At 39.1% G+C, this 18191-nt stretch overlaps 1 pseudogene; it reads right to left on the bottom strand.

Moving 5' to 3' along the window:
• Positions 1-590: 590 nt before the first annotated feature.
• On the bottom strand, positions 591-10241 carry LOC136219753 (uncharacterized; annotated as a pseudogene).
• Positions 10242-18191: the final 7950 nt, after the last annotated feature.

Here is an 18191-nt window from a genome sequence, read left to right as displayed (position 1 = left end):
TCCCTCTTTGATTAGAGGAAGGAAAATCTGGAGATTTAATAAAATCGTATGGCCAACTTTTCTCTTTGATTAGATGACAAATGATGAATGGTGTCATTTAAATGTTTAGTATTCATGACGAAATAAAGTTTAATGTGACAAAATATTATAATAATAGTGATAAAATAAGCGTCACTAATACAAATCAATATAGTGACACATGTTCTTGTTCGTCATATAAAAGTAAATTGTCAATGACAAAAGAAAAAAAAATCGTGATATATATATAATACCATGCTCATACCATGACGAAAAAATATTATTTCATGACGAAATAATATTATTTCATGACAATTTATGTGCGTCATAAAATATCAAATTTCTTGTAGTAATAAAAAAACCATCGATGACTAAGGAGAATCAAATTATGATCTTCTAGTTTCAACAGATGCACAAGTTACGACCAGCCTATCTTTAGCTTTTGATAGCCATACTAGAAAGTAATATGGTAAAGGAAGAGAATCAATAGTATAATTTCTCTATTAAAAAGAATATAAACAATTTACATCGATAAAATTATGTTTATAATAATTAACATATAGAAGAGATTTTCAAGGTTGTGTAGGGGCTTGGAGACGAATATAGTCATACATGACACCGTACAAGGGGCCATTATCTCTGGTTTAACTTAGAAAGATAGTATTACTTCCTACAACAAGATTATTACACGGCACATTTATGCTATACAACCAATACATCCCATGAATTCCATGTCTTGCTATTGCATTATCTTTCCCTATCAATCCCGTCCTAAAAAGAGGCTTTACAGCATTCTGGTTGTTGAATCGAACCTAATCAGTAAACAAAACAAACACAATATTTCTGTTAGTACCGCTAACAATGCGCTGTTACATTTATTATTATAAAAAGAAATTTAAAATCCTAATTGGCTTTGAAATAAAATATTATATACTTGAATTTCAGACATGGCAGCTGATGCCAAGGCCAACTGAAGAGTGTAATTCCCAGTCTGTTGAACAACTTGAAGTGGAAATACGATCTGCCATGTCGTTGGTTCATATGTATCTTTTCCTTTTTTCCTAGAAATGAACCAACAAACATATATATAATTAGAACCAGCCCTAAGAAAGTTTAATCTATGTTGAACGGACAAATAAACATTATTTCTAAAATATAACCTTCACAATGTGTCCTCCAAACGAAAATGGACATAAACATGGACACGAAAAGCAAAAATGCTACTAAAGAGTAATATATGTGCTAACATGGAGTTTAATCCAAGGATATGAACAAGTGAAACAATTAATTAATATACCTTATAACATGGGCGAAGAACCAATCTTTAGTGTAATTACAGACACCAACATTATAAACAAGATCATTTTTTGGATATAAATCAGTATATCTTTCCCATAATCCGTACTGCCTATATCTGTTCAACAAAAGGATTAGTAATTAAACAATGTTACTATGGCAAATAATTTTAGTAGACGAGTCGTAATCAATTACTTGTCTGTTGGATGATTAGTATATAGTTTGTTCATCAGTGTTGGGCTGGTGTCAGGCACATAGAATTCAGCAGCAGAACGGTCAGGAATTCCAATGCTCTTGGAGGAACATATACAAGTGAACCTAATGTTGTTGTATTTCCTGGTGTAACGGTGATATCACAATTATGCTTGAAATCTCCAATTACACCAGGAACCCAAGCGTACAAACTATAGGTCCCAGGTCGAACATTTTTAATCACGAAATTACCTTTACTATCAGATCGAGTCCAAAATTGGTAGCCCTAAAACAACATTGATAACCCAATTATGTAAATAATTTCACCAAAAGCTTAAGCCAAAGAATATATTTTATTATAATCACTCACAAGATTATATACCTTAGCTTCGAATTGCCAAGAGCCAGGAAAACCGGGTGCAGCTAGTCCGACATAGGCACAATCAGCATACACCGGTGACTTCTCACTGGCATATTTATCTCCAACTGTTAGCTGACCCATAACAGTCCCTCTTTGATTAGAGGAAGGAAAATCTGGAGATTGAATAAAATCGTATGGCCAACTTTTCTCTTCTTTTAACATCTATATATACAAAAAAAAGTAAGATAATGTTTTTATAATGATATTTATACCGAATGAGGAGGGTTGCCGTAGGTTTGTGGCGGCAAGCGTAAAACTTAGCCACATCTTATGACATGAACCAAAATATATGGTTCATGTTAGCCGACCCCGAATCATTTCGGGACTAAGGCTTTGTTGTTGTTGTTATTTACAACGAATGTGTAGTGTATTGACAGATACCTGTGCTTTAGCATCGTTCCAATGCGCGAGAGGATCGTTCGTTGGGGAAATAGAATTAAGATATACGAAAACAGGACCCATAACTTTCTTCCATGCTTCTCCATTTCGGTATGATGTATTAAAGTCCTTCCCGACATAATGGATGCTTGTAAACATCTGCATTTTAATTATATTACTAATGTATCTCATTCACATGGAACCCCGATAAAATTAGCTACCAGACATTAAATTATAGGTTTGACGCATGAATGAATGGATATAGAAGTTACGAACGTTCATGCAAATGGGGCCACAATGGGAGGTAAGGTCTTGTCTGACGGGCCCACCAGCATGGAATTCATGGGAAGGAGAAATCATCCAGAAGCCAACGGGTGGATCATTTGATATCCACCCATGCACTTGGTTATGCTGGTTCTCTAGTGAATATTGGTACTTGTCATCTACCTGCAATATTATCACAATATATATTCATTATATTAAACTAAAAAACCACTAATTCTAATAACATATATTAAGTTTTACCATTTTTATAAGTAGCTAGAAGTTAATATTTTAATAGTATTACCTCTCCTTTGAATTTTGGATCGATTGGATTAGTCAAGAGAACAGCTTCAGGATATGCAAGTGGCTGACCGGTGGTACGGTCTTCCGGCATCGGCATCATCCTTTGCTTATCATCTGACACCGCCATGAAGTGAAACCTGTACATAATTGCATTTTTTTATTATCTTAATGCATACCTAAATATTTACAAATTAATTTAGGTAATTTAATACGATTTTCCATAATTACTTCTCTTTTTGGAGCTTAAACACAACTCTAATTTGATCAATGTCAACATCAGGCCATCCTTTTAAACGTTCCAATATTGTATACATATACAAACCTGAACTTCCACACCTCACTATATACCTGCATCAATTGAAATTTCATTAATATCATTAATTTGTGCCTTAATCATAGTATTACAAAATATACATTAATTATTTTAGTAAAACTGACCTCTTGTCTACATTTAGAGGAACCGCGGATTTATCCTTTGGATCCCATTTTTTGGAGAATGAATTCTCTACCTGTTGCTCATCTTCCTTTATGATTTTAAAATCAGTGGTTTGTACCCTTAAGGAAAGAATAATTTAATTACAATTTCATCAGACATAATCAATTTATCTATCATGAAAATAATAATTAAATAATTTATATGTCATATGGGTTAAATTACTTGTCAAATATGTCAGACCCTCCAGGTGTACTCCAAACCACATCCCAATATCTGCACATAAAAAAATATTGTGTAATGTAGTTAGAATTATATTTCAAAGAAAAACATATAAAATGTGATTTATCTAATTAGTTATTGATATATGTAAACAAATTCTAAAAAAATAAAAATTGAATCAACATTATCGTTTACATAGTACTAAATTAAATATGTTTAAATATGTACCCTCTATCATCTTCTTCATGTTTTATTTCAAGTACATTATCGATTTTGTTGTACTTAATTCCAATGACATCACCACCAGGAGAAGCAAAAGTGACTTCAACAAGTCCATTATCAATCACAACCTGATACAAAACATTAAAAAATATTTAAGAAAGTAACCAGAAAATATATTTAAGATAAAAAATATTACTTCTTACACTACATTATATTTCTCATTTTTTTTTATTTCAATACAGAAAAGTATAAAAATACACCCTTGTAATTTCATTGAGTAGATGTATGTGATATTTTTTTACAAAATTAGAAACCAAGATAAGAAGAGATATAAGATAAGTAATGATTACTCGTTGTTGATCCTTTAGTACGTGAACTTGAACCCCGGTAGGAGAACTACTATTGGTCGTCCTTGAAATATTACTACAAAAAATTTCCAAAAATATGATATTAAATTTCTCATCAGGTAAGTAAAATTTAGGATAGGTGGATTTATGAAGTGTAATATCAACAAAAAGGAGAAGAAACAGAAAATGTTCAAACCGGCAGAGATAATAATAAGAATTATTTTTGGGCTTTAACTATCAACTTAAATTTTTAATTCAATTGGTTCTTTGACACAAACAAGATTTATCTTCTTTGTCCATGCTGTGAAATTCTTCTCATATCATAGACGGCGAAAAAAATATTCGGTACGATAGTGTCCTAAAGTCAAGGATATCCTATGCATATATAAACTCACAATACATTCAAGGTTCATCAATAATAATTAAAAAAACTACATAATTTTATATTCAATGATCAGGGAAGAACCTCAATTCGGTCTGGACAGAAGAGGCAATGAAGAAAGAGAAGCAAAAAAAGATTATAAGAACACACATCTTTTTCTTTTGTTTTGTTTTGTTTCCTTTCTGTGAGAATAAAACACAAAATAAAAAAAAAGTTTAAAAAGGCAAAATAAAATAGTAAGTTGCGTTGGAACATGATAGAAACCACAAAAAAATTACTTAAAATAATGCAATTAGTTAATAGAAAACAAAAGACATACATTTCTTGTTACCAATGTATGACAAAACAAAGGTGGATTTGAAACCATAAGTAAGTTTTTTGTTGGAAAAGACAAAATAACAAAGGTTAAGTTACAAAATATGACGGCCCATTTTTCATATTTATTTATACGTCTTCCACTCGATATTTGACACGTAGCATATTTATTTTACTTTAATCGTATTAACTTTGGTTAAAGTATGATCATTATGACGCGTGTTAGAAATAGAATGGGAACACCGTATTTTTTTCCCGAAACTTATAAGTGTTTGAATAATACATGATAAAAGTTCTAAAAGTGAGAGCTATTTTTGTCTAGAAAAATTTAATAAGTTATTTTGAAATTTACTTACAAGTTAAGGAGTATTTTTTATTTAGAAAAAAATTAATGTCAGTTTTACTGATGCTAAACAATGCTTTTAGGTGGTAGACATTAGGTCATTTTAGAAAGTGAACCGATTCTCCTTGTATTTGTCATCAACCATAACCTAGGAATTTATACATAACTAAAGATATCTCTTTTTTTATATAACAAGAAGTTTTACATAAATAGGAAACTAAAATAAGAAAGTGAATAAGCTAAGAAATGAAAGAAAATAAATCAGACAAAATAGGAAAAGCTAAGAAAAGAAAGTAGATAAATTAGACAAATAGGAATATATACAGAATAGTGGAAATCATATTAGGTGCCAACACTACAGAAATTTAATCTTTTATGATGCACACAAATTGTCATGCTTTAATACATGCTTTTTTTGCCATGTCATCAACTTAATGAGATATGTAAAAAATTTCCTCCAATTTTTACTGCATTACTAATTTTTTTTACTAACATCTAAAAGCGCACGTACTATTTTAGCATAAAAAAGTACTACAGTTATGTCCATCTATAAGTGCTTTTCCAATAGCAAAAAATGGTCTACTAAGCAATATAGGTACATGAAAATCTTTTTCAATATCCATGGTAATGAAGTCGACTGGAAATATGAATTTATCCACTTTGACGAGAATGTCTTCCGCTATAACTCTATGGTACCCAATTGATCTGTCGCCTAACTAGAGGGACACTCTAGTGGGAGCTGGCTCCCTTAGGCCTAGCTTTTTTATAAACGTTATATGGCATAATATTTATGTTGGATCCAAGGAAGCACATTGCATTATATTTAAATTACCAGTGGTATATAGGATAAAAAAACTCCCCGGATCTTTCAGCTTAGTCGGTAATGAAGACTTTCTCTAGAGAATGGATGAGCAATCTCACTTCAGCTGCAAAGTTGTAATTCTTTCCAGTTTGTGTTTGTTCTGAAGCAACTCCTTAAGGAACTTCACATACCTAGAGTAGTGGTTTCTTTTGTTGGTCCCTTGTAAGGTTGCAAGTATAGTTCCAAGGGGGGGTTAGGAACTATTTAAACTTTTTCCAACTAGGGCAGACACCTTTTTCTAAGGAAAAAGGTTTTAACAGCGGCGCTGAGTAAACAGCAGGATACTGGCTTAGTCAACTGGTGACTAGGTCAGTTTCTTAGCTTGAGTCAGGAGATAGCACTTAGAGTCTATTCCTGAGCTCAGATGCTTAACGCGCACAACTCAACTTGACCGCTTTACTTGGTCAGTTTTTGTTTATTTTAAGCAAGCAATATATATAAGGAGTTAAAGGTAAGAAATACTTTACTCAGCAGATTTATCCAGGTTCGGTTTCTTCTAAGCCTACGTCCTGTCCCCGGAACACGTTCCGAGATTTCGAATCCTCTACTGAGCTCTTTAAAGGTAGAGCCTCAAACCCTTTACAATCTTAGCAACTGAGTATAACAAGAGTACCTTCCTCTATACCTCTACTCAATCCTAATCTCTTGCTGAGTACTATAACCGAGTACTCAGCCTCTCCTTTCTATCTCTAGAAATGATAAGTGTTTTGTCCTATACAATGATTTGCTAAGACACTTTAGACGATTGAAATAATCACTCTAGACTTTTACACAAATGTATGAATTGTAGTGTAAGATTTGCTTTGCTTCTTGCTTGCAGAACTTGTGTAGAAATTTGGTCAGCGTAACTGCTTGATCAAGTTCTGTCTTGAGTGAAGCTTCTGATGGCTCTATTTATAGAGACGTCTGGGCATCGGTCATTTCGAATTTCGAAATAACCGTTGGAGGGAAACGGCTACATGTCGTTGTCATCCTGACTTACTCAGAGCTCTCGGCCAATCAGATTCACGTATCTTCTGTCCTCGGTTAGCTCAGCAGGCTGTCTCCCTTTTTATGGTAAATTCAACTAGATAGCATACTGTGTCGTCCGAACTTTACCCAAAGTAGAAATACTTTGTCTGGAAGTTTTCATATGCCAGCTGCTGTCTTGTACGCTTTGTCGAGACTACTCAGCAACTTCATCTTGAAGTTGTTCCCGAAGGTCTTCTAGATCCTTCTCTTTGCTGAGTTGCGTTTTACCCAAAGCGACAGCGTTTTAAAAACGCGGGCCGAGTTGTACTGAGTTGTTTGACTTGGGCCTTGGCTTCCGTATTGGGCTTGGGCCTTTTAGTTCTTGTGTCTTATAAACAAATTTAACTCAACATTGAACAAACACATTAGTAGTATAAATCAAAGCATTTAAACTTAGTGTGTTTAGAATATGTATTTTAAATTATACTTAAACAATTTTGTCAAATCAAAATTATGTGAAAAGGTGTTTCAACAAACTCCCCCATTTTGATGTTGGCAAAACTATTCAGCAAGGAACTCAGTATGAGCTCCCCTATGATAGTTGACCTAGTATAATTTAGTAAACTCCCCCGTAAGGGTTGAGCTACTGACTTAGTTTTACTTAAAACATTTAAAGGTTTAAATGAGTAAGTCTAAGGTCAATTTTCAGATATAGGTCAGCTATTTCAACATATTCTATTTACTTAGTATAAAGCGGAAGGTTTAGTCATATAGAGTGCGCTGAGTAATTTGTTGTTCAATGAGTTCTTAACAGACAATTTTTTACAAACACATAGGTCAATGTCAAACATGTTATCAACATTTGATTTAGTCAAATAATTTTCCAAGTGTTAAACATAGCTGATTTAATTGAAGATACATAATGACTCAGTATTTAGTAACATATATCATAACTCAGGATTTGAATATCGATGAAAAATGTAGATATGATATTTAGATAGAAGTCAGTGTTTACACAGCAAAATGTTTATATAGATAAGACAAATAGATTACAACTGACTTAGTCTAAGAATTGAGCTAGCCTAGCCTATCTATTTCTTTTCTTGTGTTGCGACGACTGACTTCGCTCATGCTGAGCTCTAGCTGCTTGCGCTTTCTCCCCCATTTTGTCAATTTCAGGGAGCTTGAATGCATCGGTTAAGACAGCTCGAGTCAGTTCCTGAGAAAGCTCCTTAAGCTTTTCAGCGCTTTCATTTACGCCATAAAAAATGGCAACTCCATCAGCTGATACCTCTTCGGGTATTCGAAGATCAGCAGCACTGAGCATATTGACACTGTATGCTTGAGCTTTGGCTTGCCAGATAAGAGTTTCAGTAAGGCCAGCAAAGACTTGGTGAAATGTCTTTAAGAGAGCTGTGTCGTAATACTGACGTTGAAGATTGTTATGACGAATGTGGTTGAAGGTTTGTTGTGTGAGAGTCATCATCTCATTCTGCTTCATTGCGTCAGTATCCATCTCTTGCTTATTTAGATTAAGCAGCCGTATAGCCTTACTAATTTGCTCTACTGAGCACTGACTGTACGACACCATTTGCTCGTTGCTCTTAAGTTGCTCAGTATGAAGCTGAGCAAAGAGCATCTTGACTTCAGATGAAGTGGCATAGTTAGGATGTGCAACTGACAAGTTCTGGACTTGTTGGTGGAGAGAGTTCAAGTGTTGAACGGTTGTCAGCTGAATCTCAGCCAGCTTGGCAATTGAATCCTGCTTAGCTTGCTGTGCTTGGAAGGATATGACGACGTTCAGCAGATCCTTGAGTCCCTTAACTTCGTTGAGAAGCTGAGTGACCTTGGAAAGCTGGGTGGTCTCAAGAATTGAAGATCCAGCAGCAGGAGGAGTGGAGTGTTGAAGGTCTCTGATTAAGGCTTGCACTGAGTTAATGATCTTTTTGCCGGACTCAGTGGCATTTAGATAGCTTTGTGATCCTTCAGGTACATAAGTATGACCGGTAGGAAGAGGAGTGAAAGGAGTAACCGGTTCAGTGACTGGAATAACATTCTCAATCTGCACTTGTGTTTGCGGGAGAGTTGATTGATCGGCAGAGAATTGAGTGGGAGAAGTTGTAATACGGATACTGTCTGTGCTGATGGCAGAAGTGTGTGGAGTCAGCACCATGCTTGAGAAAATAGCATGAACAGTAGACGGTTCAACCTGACTGGTTGATGTGGCAGAAGCATTAGGGTCGGCATGTTCCCGCTGAGAAGAAACAGAGGCTTGTTTTTCTAATAGCGCGGAGGTAGTGGAAGTGGATTGTCGTTTGAAAAATGTGAGTTTGACAGTAGAAGGGTCCTTAGTTGTCTTTGAGAGGACAAGGTCAGGAAGAGTCGGTGGTTGCATAGGAGGTTCACTGACTAACTTCTCACTGGCCTTAACCAACTTTTGCCTTCTATGAGGTGGAGTGGCAGTATGAGCAGGTTCTCCTGAGTGAGTAGGAGAGGATTCTTGTTGCTCAGTATGAGTCTGGTCAGCCTGCTCTTCAACTTGATCAACAATGTGTTGGTCAAGTACTTGCTCAACTCCAGCAGCTAGCTCAGTGTTATGCTCATTACCAGCAGCTACCCCGGTATCGGCATCCTCAGCCTCATGCTCGCTGGCAGTTTCCTCAGAATCCTCAGCGTCATCCTGATCGCTGGCTTCTTCTTCTTCTTCCTGCTCAGTGCTATCACCATCAAGTTCTTCCTCAACTTGAGAGATGAAGTGATCATCTAGTTGGACCTCATGTTCCTCAGACTCAGCAATTGTACCTTGACACTGGGTGAAGTGAGAGTCACCCGATACAATGAAGTCGGTCGGTATGGCATCCAGAGGAGTCAATGTTGAAGGCTTCTGCTTCTTCTGAGGTTGCATAGTAGCTTCCTCAGTACTAGGCTCACTTTGCCTGCTTCTTTTCTCAGCTGACTTACCAGCTGACTTCTGCCTCTTTGCTGGAGACTCAACGTTTTATGAAGTAGTCTCAGCAGATTTCCTTTTCCGGGAAGCTGGGGCCTTAGTCCTCTTGCCTTTCTTTGGCTCAGCAGTTCCCTCAGCTTGGCCAGCAGTAGCAGCAACTTTGCCTTTCTTCAGAGGCTGTCCATATTTCAATGCCCTCAGTGAGGCAGCAGTAATCTCAGATCCTCGAGTAGACTCCTCACCTTCGAGGTCAATCTTATGGTCAATGAGGATTCTTGTAATGATTGACCCTAGCCTCAGCATACCAGTGCTGCGTAGGAAGCCAGCAACTAGAAAGACCAGCATGTTGATAGGAGTGTACGTCAGCATATGCCAAATGAAGCATTGCTCGAAATTTGTCGCTGATGTAGTGCAGTTGATCTTTGGGTAGATAAAATAGGTCAGCAGGTAATGAGCCATCTTCTGGTGCTGACCCATTGATGATGCTGAGACTTCTCCTGAGTGACCCTCAGGCTTATAGAAGGTATGGCTATAACCAGTGCCATCCTGATCTCCAGATCTCCTCAGCCTTGCTCCTGATGTCTTCAATGTGAGCAAGTTTCCTAAGTATAGAGGGTTGATGAAGATGGTTTTGCCTTTCACCTCAGTGCACAGGTAGTTAGTGTTGTCATTTGCAACTTTGAGGTTGTGGTAAAACTCCCTTACCAGGTCAGGATAAGTTTCATCCCTAACCGAAAACAGCCCAGTCCATTCATTCTGTGCAATCCATTCGCAGAACGGTTGTTCATTTTGCACGAAGTTCTCAGAGACCCATCTTGAGGGCTCAACTTTCCATTCGCGGACATTCTCAAAAACCTTGGAGTATGTCCTGATCTTTACGGGTTTTCCCTGACCAGAGGTTTGGCCAGCTTTTCCTTTACTCGGCGTAGGAGGATTTCCAGTAGGTTCACCGGAGTTGGACTTTTGGTGGCCGGCACCGGAGATATTGTAGGATACCTTAGTCATTCTCGAAGATGGGGAAGGTTTAGGAAGGATTTTGAGAGAGAAAGAGTTTTGAAACAGTTTCTATGCCTTAGAATTTGATTAAGCGTAAAGAATAAAAGATGGGGAAATTCCCATAATTTATAGACGGAATGAGCGGTGTGGATTTAATCGAATCCATGTGTCAGTTTTGCCTTGGGATTGTGTACCGACAAAGATCCTGGCATTTATGACACATACGGCGAATACGTCATCCTACGGCTATACGCGTGCTATTGCATTTATGCTAACGGATCTAACACTCAGTATTTAGAATGTCAAGCGTTTGATATTCTGAGTGTCAGGATTATATTTACGGATGATTTGATTTCTAAGTTCAAAAAGCTAACTTACTCAGTGTGCAATGGTTACTCAGTATTTGCTGTTTAATAAATTTCAAAGAGTACACAGCAAAGACAATCATTCAGCATAATAATTCACTCAGCATGCATATTCATTTAGTTCAGGAATTTACTGAAGAGGATTAAACATACCAATAGCTTCTCTCAGTATGCTGAACTGCTCACGAGCCAGTGGCTTCGTGAAGATATCCGCAAGCTGTTCGTCCATTGGGACAAAGGTCAACTTTATCTCACCTTTGAGTACATGGTCTCTAATGAAGTGATGTCTGATGCTGACATGCTTCATTCTGCTGTGTTGAATTGGATTCTTGGAAAGATCAATTGCACTTTTGTTGTCATATTTGACTTCAATTGTCTTTGTTTGAACACTATAGTCTTCAAGCTGTTGCTTAATCCATAGGACTTGAGCAACACAATGACCAGCAGCAATGTACTCAGCTTCAGTGGTAGACAAGGCTACTGACGCCTGCTTTTTGCTGAACCAGGATACAAGACAGCTTCCTAAGAAGTGGCATCCTCCAGAGGTGCTTTTTCGTTCCAGCTTATCCCGTCCATAGTCAGCGTCAGTGTATCCGATGAGTGTGAAATCATGAGTATTTGGATACCATAAACCTGCGTTTACTGAGCTTTGCAAATATCTAAGGATTCTTTTTACAGTAATGTAATGAGATTCCTTAGGGTTAGATTGATATCTAGCACAGTAGCATACTGAAAACTGAATGTCCGGTCTACTGGCTGTTAAGTAAAGTAGAGAGCCTATCATACCTCGATATAATTTGCTGTCTACCGACTTACCATTCTCATCAGCGCAGAGGACAGTGTCAGTGCTCATAGGAGTGGATATTGGCTTGCAATTCTCCAAGTCATATTTCTTTAATATCTCCTTGGCATATTTAGCTTGACTGATGAAGATGCCATTCTTTCCTTGTTTAATTTGAAGACCGAGGAAGAAGTTGAGTTCTCCCATCATGGACATTTCAAACTCAGTCTGCATTTGTTGGCTAAACTCCTTGCACATTGATTCGTTAGTTTCACCAAATATTATATCATCAACATAAATTTGGGTCAGCAGGGTATCTTTACCCTTTTTCTTAATGAATAAGGTTGTATCAGCTTTCCCCCTGACATAATTTCTAGTCAGCAGGAAACTGGTCAGCCTCTCATACCAAGCACGTGGTGCTTGTTTGAGGCCGTACAGAGCCTTTTTGAGTTTATAAACATGGTTTGGGAATTTTGGGTCCTCAAAACCTGGAGGTTGATTAACATAAACCTCCTCGTTTATAACTCCATTAATAAATGCACTTTTGACATCCATTTGGAATAATTTAAAGTTCATGTAAGATGCATATGCACATAGAATTCTAATTGCCTCTAGCCTTGCCACTGGGGCAAAGGTCTCACCGTAGTCAATACCTTCTTGCTGACTGTAGCCCTGAGCTACAAGCCTTGCCTTGTTCCTGACTACGTTTCCCTGTTCATCCATCTTGTTCCTGAAGACCCATCTTGTTCCAATGGTCTTTTGAGTCTTTGGATAAGGCACTAACTCCCATACATCGTTTCTTCTAAATTGATCGAGCTCCTCTTGCATTGCGATCATCCAGAATTCATCGTACTCAGCTTCAGCGAAATTCTTCGATTCTTATACTGAGACGAAAGCAACATTGCTGAGGTACTTCCTGAGTGCCCTCTTGGGATCCTTATCTCTTTAGGTAGATTTGTGTCTTGTGCTGTCTGTGTTTCAACAATCTCTGCAGAAGTAGATGGGTCAATAAAAGTAATCTTTGGTTCACTCTTACTCTTGGTCAGCCTCTTAGTGAATGACTCAGTAGCTGGTTCTGGGTCAGCGGTCGTTACTGAGTGTGGCTCATCTTCGGTCAGCGGCTGGTATCTACCTGCAGGGTCAGTTTCATCGAACTCTACATGTACTGACTCTTCTAAAACTTGAGTTCGCTTATTAAAAACTCTGTATGCTTTGCTGTTTGTTGAGTAGCCTAAAAAGATAGCCTCATCAGCTTTTGAATCAAACTTTGCTAAGCTATCTTTGGTATTTAAAATAAAACATCTACAGCCAAAGGCACGAAAGTATCCAATATTGGGCTTTCGTCCTTTCCAAAGTTCATAGGGGGTTTTCTTGAGTATAGGTCTAACTAGAGCCCTATTAAGAATAGAACATGCTGTGTTAACAGCCTCTCCCCAAAAATACTTTGGAAGCCTATGCTCATCCAGCATTGTCCTGGCTATTTCAACTAGAGTTCTGTTCTTCCTTTCTACAACCCCATTTTGCTGAGGTGTTCTAGGAGCAGAAAAATTGTGGTCAATGCCGCTGGCTTCACAGAATTCAACAAACTTTTGGTTCTTGAATTCTCCACCGTTATCGCTACGGATGTGAGCTAATTTTAGGTCTTTTTCATTTTCAATTTTTCTAACCAAATTCAAAAATGTCTCAAAGGTCTCATCCTTGCTGGTCAGCAAGATAACCCATGTGTACCGAGAGAAGTCATCTACAATGACCAAGGAATATCTTCTTCCACCCAGACTCAGCGGTTGGATCTACTTCAAGCGAATCCTCAACCCTCGAATCAATAACTGCTTCAGAGGGCGGTACCTCTTGCTCAGGCTGAGAGATGTCCTGCGGTGCCCCTTCTTCCGCATTCTGGGTAGGGATCTCGCCGATAATTGGAGATTCCTGAAAACTCTTCCAATCTAAGAGGAGTACCTCATCCATATCAGCATCCTCGGCTTCCAGCTTGTCCCACTTCTCAGTTAAATCCTTTTCAGGGATGGGAACCTTGGGGCGGTTAAGTACGAGACCCTGATGTCCATGCTCATAAGCGGCATGAATTCGCTCCCCATACCAGTAGATGCGGGCACCGTCTTCAGCCAGAATTTCCTCAGCCCTCTTCTTTTGTGTCTCCTTGGAATCAGCTAGATCATCGAGGGCCTTTCGCAGCTCATCGGACTTAGCCTGAAGAGATTTAAGAGCCTCCTCCTTCTCGCTCACAGCCTTCTGAAGGGCGCCTTCTAGGACCTTCACCTTCCCTTGGACATCATCATAAAGCGACTTCTGAGTCGCCAATTCAGTACCAAGACCTTCCAACTCCTTGGCTCGCTCGGCATCCCTTCGGAGAATGCCCTCAGCGAAATTGATAATCTGCATATAAGACGGCTCACGAATAAAAAGGGCGAATAGAAATAGGCGGTTACAATGGACGCAAGATCCTTGAAAGAGAATGAGAAGCAATAATATACCTCTACAGAACGCTTCTCGATCCCCTCCACAGTAGTAGGGAGCGGTACTTGTTCGCGCACACGGGAAGCAGAGGGAAGCCGCCCGAGGACATTGCATATGGAAGAGACAATGTCCTTGCAAGAAAAACTCACGGCCATGCCAAAGGTCCTAGTCCACCATCCGCTGATGTCGGGAATTGGCTGCAAAGGCGTAAAGAAAAATATCAAGAGAACAGCAGATAGCTCATGAGGAAAAAAGTAGCAATATAGAAAGAGGGAATAGATCAGGATACCTCATGAATTGGGGTACTGCTCTTTCCTTTGGATGAGGTGGATACGGGTGTACCGCCAACAGTAAGGGACACGGAGGTGTTCTTCTTCTTAGGACGAGAAGACTCTGTATCCGCACTTATCTTCCGCTTCCTCATCAAAGGAAGATCCTCGGAGGCAGAAGCGGGACCTTGTGAAACGGAGGCCCTTACAGGAGAAGCCGCCTCAATGGAAGGAATCGTTCCTCCAGAAGAATCCGCCCCTACAACGGAGGCGGTTCCTGCCATCCGCTTCTTCCTTCTCGCTAGGGCTTTAGCCTCCCGATCTGCAGCGATTTGAGATAAAGGATCACCCCTGCAAAGGGTTAAAAGAAATCATCAACTTGGAAATAAAAAGTACCTTGTACAAAAACGCGATAAGGGATATAGACCACGCGATCCCCCTCGCGGTAGGCAATCGCTACTCGGCTCCTTAGCATATGGAAGGCCTGATCATATGTCCATACAAAAGGAGGGGTACTCTTCAGGAACTTGATGACGGCGGATTCTTCCTCGCTGGGATAACCGAAGTTCAAACTCTTCACATTGGGCCGGCGCCAATGGCGAAGGAAATTCGGATTTCCCTCATTAAACTTGATAAAAAAGTAAGAGCGATACCACTCGCGGATCTTGTTCAGTTTCTCGTCAAAACCATAGTATCCGCTCTGGCGGATGAAAGTGAAATACCTCGCCGAACTCTTGAAATGATGAAGCTTGGAGAAAATTTTAAGCGAGAAAGGAACCTCCAAACAATCCGCCAGAAATTTATCCACGGTCAAGTCGGCCCATCCATTTGGATGTAACTGCCCGGGTGCGATTCCGTAACCGCCGAGGATGGAAGCAATCTCATCCGCCAGCGGATAAGTGAAGCCGCAGATAATCTGGGCGACGAAAATGGTGAAATACCCCTTTGGGTAATCGCCCGGTCCTCTATCCTCCCCGGGAATGATGGTCTCGAGACCTTGGAGCCAAGGATATTGCACCCGCAAATCCTCAATGGTCTCGCGACAAACTAGGCTTCCCGACCTGTCCCTCTTTGGTAACAAACGGGGGGTTGGGACAGGTGGCGGAATCAACTTCTTAGGGTCAAAACCTAGACCCTCGTCGGTTGAATTCGCCAGGTGGAGGAAGTCAGCGGGGTGGGAATCAGACCCATGAGAACTGGTTGAAACTTCATCAACCATCTCATCAACTTCATGAGAAACCTCGCGGACGTAGCTCTCATCGAACGGTGCGAAGTCAAGGTCGGGGTTCGACATGTTGAGGAAAAGAAATAAACAGAAGTAAAAAGCCGAACGAGGTACAAATTATGAAGAGGAAAACTTACATGGGAAAGACAACACAGAGAAATGACGGAAATAAGAGGTCAACGCCGGAAAAGATAACGCCGGAAAAGAAATAACGAAAGAGGAAAAATTCACAAGTTTTTGAATTTTGAATAGACAAGCAAAAACGAAGCGTCCCCTATGAACAGACCCTAAAGGGCTCTTGTATCAAACTAAAGGGGAGGCATGTGATGACCCGCGAGGCTAAACCGGGTCATATTCATTTCGCAGGCCCAGCCCATACTTAGACCTATGGTCTAAGATCGGATGGGACCCGAATAAAGGAAGCGAGCGCAGCGAGTAACCGCCCCGAATGGGACCCGAATAAGCGGAAACGGGTGAAGCGAGTAACCGCCCCGAATTCCTAAACGGAGCATCAAGACTCCCACTCAGAACCACGTTCGTTGCCATGAAAGCCACGAAAGGGACATGGCCTAAAAAGGGGGAACCGCCCTCAGAACGTGGCCCACTAAGGAGTAACCGCCCTCGGCGGTTACCTAAAAAACACCTATAAAAGGCCTTAAGAACGAGGGAAAAAAGTACGCTCACAATTTTCCCCGCAATACTATTGTCAAATTACCAACCTTCTTACAAAAACTGACTTGATCGTCGGAGAGTTTTCCCGGAGATTCTGTCTCCGGTTCTGTTTTGCAGGTAACTCTGGCAGAGAATATCAAATCGGATCCGGCAAGTTATCACACATATATCAATTAGGAGCAAGTGGACTCTATTGTATCAAGTAGTAAAAGTTCCAAAGAATTGTATCAATCCTACAGAGACTAGTACTTAATTTGTACTCAAATTCTGTATCATCTAAGGATTGAATTAAGTGTTTTGAGTTTGTAACCTTAACTATGAATAAAACAATTAAACTACCAAAGCAATTAAACAATTAATATGTTTAAATGTATGAATGGACGACTAGGATTTAGGATCTGATGCTCATAAAATATATAGCATTTAATAGGACAAATGTATCCTATCGCAACCAGTAATATTGTTCTAAGCACGAGATCGAATAAAATTCATAATCGGTTAAAGTTATACCTTAATTCTATTAAGTCGCATTTTGAATATAATTCGATGTTTTTACCGATTTATACCGAAATATGACAAATTAGCCTTAATAGCATAATTTTTCCCTAATAAATTATTTTCAAGATAATACCATATATTCTGGATAATTCATGAATCATTCAAATTTTCAGTGAAATTTATTAAAAATTTAAAAATTGGTCCGGACAAAAATGGGTATTTACAAAAGTTGTCAAACATCAAGTTCTATCAAGGTATGTGATACGGGAAGTTATGCATTATTAGCTGTACTGTTTTATTGTGTGCAGGTTTGGCCTTGTGTTTAAACAACATACATCAAACAAAGAAGGCCGAACCATGCGGTGATCAAGTGCGTGAGCTACTATGTGCCTAAGAGCTGCAGATTTCACATGCAAGTTAGTCCTAAGATTCAGAAATGTAAGGCAAGAGGATGGAAGCCTAGAAAAGCAAGGTTCAAATCAAATCTTGATCAAATGAGGTTCGAGTTTCTTGCAAATCAAGGTATCAGTTAAGAGCCCCAGAGGAAGCATGAGAGAATTGCAGTGGGTAGACCAGAAGTTAAGAGCCCCAGAGGAAGCATGAGAGAATTGCAGTGGGTAGACCAGAAGTTAAGAGCCCCAGTGATGACGTTGTGGTTAAGGCGGAACTCATTGCATGACAGCTCAATGAAGTTGTAGATGCCCCATTCCTTCCATTTATTTTCATAGCTCAACCTGAACCTATCAACAAGCTTCTTCCACTCAGCTGTATCGCTAAGAAAGATAGGATATGTGCTCTTTTTGGAGCCAAGTGGAAACAAGGAGCTATCTAGAAGCAATGCCTCATCTCTTGAGATCAAGTCACCAGTAGGCTCACCAGAAAGAGCCACAGGTCTTATGCCAAAAGAGGAAGCCTGAAGAAGAAATTAAGAGAAATTTAATTGATTTTTCAAGTTAATTCAAGGAAAAGTTGATTCAATGGCGCAGTTTTTACATTCTTCAAGCATAATCGCTGTCT

This window comes from Euphorbia lathyris, chromosome 1 (genome assembly GCF_963576675.1).
Source record: "Euphorbia lathyris chromosome 1, ddEupLath1.1, whole genome shotgun sequence".
Lineage (NCBI taxonomy): Eukaryota > Viridiplantae > Streptophyta > Magnoliopsida > Malpighiales > Euphorbiaceae > Euphorbia > Euphorbia lathyris.
This window is presented reverse-complemented; position numbering and strand designations above follow the sequence as displayed.